Here is a 6,000-nt window from a genome sequence, read left to right as displayed (position 1 = left end):
ATGTGTAGCGCAGCACATGTGTAGCGCAGCACATGTGTAGAGCTCGAAACACTACTACAGCCACCCCTATCACCGCCAGTTCTAAAAGTACATCACCAACGGTTTTGGGTACCGTTGGATTTAAGTCGTTGGTGATAGCGGGGCTATCACCGCCGGTTCCAGAACCGTTGGTGATGGGGACATCAACACCGCCGGTTCGTATCTGGAACCGTTGGTGATGGGGACATCAACACCGCCGGTTGAAGACACGAACCGGCGGTGAAGACCTTTTTCCCATCAAAAAAAAATATTTTCATATAATAATATTGCATCATTGTGGAAGCGAGCAATAAACAAGAGTATGATTATTTTTTTCTAGACAAAAGTCCCTTGCCTTGATGCAACAATCTGCTGAATTGAGCCAAGTGGTATACCAATATTTAAATAGTTGTAGCCCAATTCAGCCAGTCCTGTCGACACCAGCGCATCAGCTGTTCAATAACAGGGGAAGTCCACTTAGTTACACGCCTGAGCAAACTCTACTTTGGACAAGGCATTTGGTCCTATTACACGCAAAAACACTAGGTGCTGCTTGCAAACATGGCAGTTGAACAGTAAACATTACTAATCCCACACATGGGCGGAGGGCGCGGGAGAATTGAGTTATTAACCTTTGAGGCTTGAAGAAGATCCACAGATATTTGATGTAGCTAGCCGGAGAAGAACTGCAGTTTGCAACGCGTTACCAGAAAACAGAGATTTCATGAGAGCTAGAAATAGTCACAAAAATAGCTAAAACTGTCACGAAAATAGTCTATACATTGAAGGACGATAGCTATGTTTCAAATAAAAGTAGTGTTGCATCATTTGACAATGAAGGAAAAGAGCTCAAAGTATCTGGACATCGTGTTGATCCTCTTTGCCTTGAAGCCATGGATGACAATTCTCACCTTGCAAAAGGTTTAGCAATATGGCCAAAGCCCCCTCCAAGGACGTTGGTCCCAGCACAACCATAGCCTGAATTGATCTTCAGAACTCATAAATCCACTACTACATCTGAAAGCAAAATTAAAGAAGATTGTGAGATCAGTGTCAATATGATGCTGAAAAGACAGCAAGAGGAAATGTAGTTTATCACTTAAGGTTGAAGATATAATTTATCACTCACAAACTCAGAGGAAAGGTAGTTGACAGAGAAACCAAGAGAGATAGAATTACCATCTTTGGTCAGGAATCGTTCATCTCTTCTGCATCATCCAAACATTCTTTTCTAATTCAAAATAGATAAGGACTAAAGAGTAACTGATGCCTGACCTAATCAACACTCCTTATATGGATTCGAACTGGAACCTGCAGTCTGATGAGCACGCTTCAGACTTGACATCGATGGACAGAAACTGTTGGTGCTTGCAGGAAAAAAAAAAAGTTTACCACCATGTCTTGAATAAGCATGTATCCGGTTGTTAGAATAAGCAAGTCTACTATACGCTGAATTATTTCTTTGCTACTCTAGTGACATTGTGACTTCCGTTTGCCAAACCTCACATCTCCATAGATTAATCTTTCCATTGGTATTTCCCTTTCTCTCAAATCCATGTCAACATTGATAAAAACATTTAAGCCAGCACTTCAAGTTTATTCTGAACATTTCGTCCTGATTATGGGAGATCTTGAACTAATAGGAACATTCATTCATGCTAGCCATTCTCGAGGCACTGAAAACACAAGTACCTGGACTCGTTGAGGGTGGGGCGCTAGATCCAGAAGAGGAGATCTCCATTCTCGGAGCCTCGCGTGCTGCCTGACGCGGAGGGTGAGAGCACCTGCACACCCGCAGGCCTTGAGCCCTCGCAGTCCCAAGGAGAGGCCGCAGCTGAAGCCGCCGGGGGCACACCTGCTGGATCTTAACAGACTGCACGACCCTTGGGCGCGCCGCCGGAGCTTGACCCCAGCACCTGCCCGTCGGAGCTCGTCGTCAACGCCCGCCCTTGGGTGCGCCGCCGGAGCTTGACCCCGGCACCCGCCCGAAGCTCGCCCTCAACGCCCGCCCTTGGGCGCGCCGCTGGAACTTGGCCCCGGCACCCGCCCGTCGGAGCTCGCCCTCAGCACCGTTGGGGTGGGAGGGTGCTGCGACGACTGGCTGCGCCGGGAAAAAAATTCCCTGCAGGAGGGCTGCGCCGCCCGAGTGGATCTGAGAGGCTGAAGGGAGGGGAGGAGGATGGAGCTGCTAGGGCGCCGCCGCCATGGGAGGGCGCGGGAGGAGGAATGGGCAGAGGGCGGCGCCACGAGGGAGGGAGGGCTGTGGGCGGACACAGGGGGAGGAGGAAAAAAATACCGGAGAGAGAGGGAGGGGAGAATGAAAAAAAAGTGGAGAACACATCACCACCAGGTCATATTACAACCCGGCGGTGATGTTGTCGAGAGCATCACCGCCGGGTCGTATTACGAACCGGCGGTGATACGTAAGCATCACCGCTGGGTCTATTTGAAACCGGCGGTGATAGACTATCACCGCCGGTTTGTTTCGAACCGGCGGTGATGGGGCGTTGACAATGATATATTCTGTAGTAGTGAAAGTACGCGTAATGAGTACCTAGTCCTAATCCAACAGAATACTCCTAGCATCACTTTTCTAAGGAAACTCCTCAAATGTAATAAATTAAATATTTCAAACTTTTTTTTTGTGTACCGACGTGCTAGAAGAAAAACATAGTATCGAGACTGACCATGCGAAAAATACTGCTACAAAGACACATTGTAAGGTAACCTGACGAATAAATTGTGCTAGAAATCAGCGGCTGTCTACATTGTTGAATAATGAATCGCCAACATTATGACTTGGTTGGAAGCTGTGAGTCATTTCAGCCATGCCATATGTACTGTATCGAAGCAGTTTACGTACTGTTCGATACTGAAACGGATCGTATCTTAGCACTGGTCGCTGGGGAGCAATCGACCGACGGGCCAGCATAATCGGGGACAACCAACAGTAGTTGAGTCTTTTAATTACTAGCTTTTTTTTAGGGCAGCCTTTTAATTAGCTGCTGCTGCTACTACTAGTAGCGCTCATGACACGGCTGGCGCAGGCCGATATTGACTAATCGACCAATGGTGTGCGTGTGGAACAAGCAGAAGACTCAAGAGTGTATTCAGGTTTCCCACTGTCGAGCCCCACCTCCGGCAGCGTGCGAGGGGTGACAAACGATACGAGCTGTTTGTTGGCGTGGGCCCATCTTCACTAGCCTGGTACACGTAGATCAATGCCATGTGTATTCGGTCAATGCACCTACGATACGAGCTGTTTGTTGGCGTAGCGTAGGCTTACCTGTCCTAAAGCACCACTGGCCAATGGGGACAGAGGCACTCGCGGGTGGCAGCTGGCGCCATCGTGCTCGGCCATCATGGCGGGCACGTCGACAAGCTAGCCCCAGTGGCCCCCGCCATCGACGTAGCGTACGTGGTATGCTTTTGGAAATTTCTGAAGAAGTTCAAGTTCGGAAAACGTCTGGAAGTTCAAGTTCTGAAGAAGGGATCGGAGTCCTGTTACTCTGGGAGCAAGTGGGTATCAAGACGTAAGTAGAATGGGCCGGGGGATCGGCAGCAGAGCATGGGAATCTCTCTACCGGAAGTCAATCACACATGTTGGGGGTACAAATACTGCAGGTCGACGACTATCTAGGCACTTATCCAGTTCGCGCTACTACGTTACAGTTAATCTTGCATTGACTTTGTTGTAGCTACCCCCACAATAATACAGTGTCAGTATGAAAGAGTATCACGGGCCAATAACAAAACGGCGCGGCGCGCAAGTGTGCTGGGCGGGGGGAGATGCGGGTACTGGATTGTTGCTGCCCAGCGACAGGCGCCGGGATTGGAGGCGCGGAGCATCCGATGGCCGAAGAGACGCGCCAACCCCCCGGCCCGCTGTCCCCCACCCAACAGCAAGCCGAACCATCGGCCGCCGACGCCGCCGCACGGTGTGCGTGGCGACCTCTCGCCGCCGCGCGGACATGAACATGTACGCGCGGCTCGTTTGCGAACTCGATCCATCCGCCGCCGAGCTAGAGCATTGCTCTACACGCGCGCGCTGCCAGTACATACGTTACGTGCTCGGGAAACACACTCGATGCGGCGCCCCAAAAGGGGCAGCTAGCTAGCTTAGCTGAGGCATGTCTTTGCGAGCACGCAACCTGCTGACGAGCGAACAACGAGAGCATCCGCGACAGGTGGATCGACCGATCGAGCGCGGCCGGAGCGGGAGCGAGCTAGGCCCCCGGAACAGGCAGAACATGGAGGCATGATGGGCGGGGAGAGGCCCGCCCCCGTTCCGGCTCCATTGATAGGGCGACCTTTTGCCCAGATCGGTCGATCGAGCTCCGCTGCCCGCATGCGCGCGCGCACATATTCCCTGCTCACCCACTGTCCCCCGAGGAGTGCCACTGACGCAACGCAGGCTCGCGTGTGCGTGCGTCGTGCCGTCGTCAATACGGTCGCCCATGCCCGTGTACCCATCCGCTCCAACGGACACGCCAGCATCGGCGAGCGATCCGTACGTCTCCTGTATGTGGCGAGCGCGATACGGCTCGTCGCATGCACGGCGCCGCCGTGGAACCCGTAGGCGGCCGGTACGATCGGAGCAGCTGGCCGGAGACGGAGAGAGATCGGGACGAACGAACCGATCGAGCCACCGGACGACGGAACGCGACGTCGCGGCGGTGGAGCGGACACACGGAGGGCGACGCGGAATGTGCTCTCGTCTCGGCTCGGGCCGGGGGGCGGGGGCGGGGGCGAGCGAAAGCCGCCGGGGCTCGGCGCGCTCGGCTGTAAAGCGGGCGGGGGCGACGCTGACATCTCCTCGGCGCCCGGAGGGCGTACATGTGACCACCGGGGCATTCAATGGCGATGGGTAAAGCCAGTAGGGACTACGGGCCGAGGGGAAAAGGAGAGGTAGGCTGTGTGTGTTTAGTTGCAAAATTTTTCTCTTTATATTTCATTATTCACCTATCACATTAAATTTTTTATCTCATTTATGGAGTAATAAATATAAGTAAATAAAAAAACTAATTGCATAGTTTTGATGTACGTTGCGAGACGAATTTTTTGAGCCTAGTTAGCCTATAATAAAACAATATTTAAAAAAACAAATGAAAAATGGTACAGTGTGTTACAGAATCCGATGTGACCGTTTTTACCACAGCCGTATTCAAGACCGCCCGAGTCGCCGTGTACCAGTACCACACTGCTGCTGGTACTGGTAGGAGTAGCCGCTGGGCATTGCGGCTGCCGGCTACAGTGGCTGCCTCGCCGCCGCCGCCGCTTGCTTCTGCGGCACTCCACGGCGCGGTCCGCGCCGATCCATCATCGGCGGCAGCCCTGCCGAACCATCGCGGGCAATAAATTGGCCGGCGGCTACGGCGGTGCCGCGCCAAGGCTAGACGCCTTCGTGCTGTTGATCATCGGATAGGTTGGGCACATCATGCACGCTCGTGATCGAGCTGCTAAAGATAAAAGATCTGCCGTGATCCCGAAAAAACAAATTGCTAGTTTGCGGAGACCGCCGTTGCACTTGCACGTACTGGAGTCCTACCAGACTCCGTGCAGGAAGTACCGTAAATATCCTCTGAGGTCCTAGTTCACAAAAAAAAAAAAATTTGCACAGTATTCATCACATCGAATCTTCGGACATATACATGGAGTATTAAATGCTGTTAAAAAAATAATTAATTACACAATCTAACTAATTAGCACGACCTGAATCTTTTAAGTCTAATTAGTCCGTAATCTATTATCTTATTATTTGGCCAACAAATGGAGCCTCCACGTTCGCTCTTAAGGTCTAGAAATTCCAACGTTAATCAGAGAAAAATAGAAAAATAAAAATTACCCACCGCTGACATTACGATAAAAATTAGTCTAAAATACCCCTCTATCTAATTAAAAATCACCCACCAAAGCCATTATGAAAAATTAAATATAAAATATCATTAGCTATGTATAAGTTACAAACATATTATTTGGCCA

The 6,000-nt window shown here is 51.0% G+C and overlaps 1 long non-coding RNA gene across 2 annotated transcripts; it reads right to left on the bottom strand.

Moving 5' to 3' along the window:
- Positions 1–276: 276 nt before the first annotated feature.
- Positions 277–2,346, bottom strand: LOC120692077. Of its 2 annotated transcripts, XR_005682474.1 has the most exons (4): positions 1,711–2,346; positions 930–1,035; positions 651–704; positions 277–470 (listed from the first exon to the last, which is right to left on the bottom strand). It is a non-coding gene; the product is annotated as an uncharacterized LOC120692077 (long non-coding RNA). The 2 variants fall into 2 exon arrangements; XR_005682473.1 differs by having other exon boundaries at positions 280–704.
- Positions 2,347–6,000: the final 3,654 nt, after the last annotated feature.

This window comes from Panicum virgatum, chromosome 9N (assembly GCF_016808335.1).
Source record: "Panicum virgatum strain AP13 chromosome 9N, P.virgatum_v5, whole genome shotgun sequence".
Classification (NCBI taxonomy): domain Eukaryota; kingdom Viridiplantae; phylum Streptophyta; class Magnoliopsida; order Poales; family Poaceae; genus Panicum; species Panicum virgatum.
This window is presented reverse-complemented; position numbering and strand designations above follow the sequence as displayed.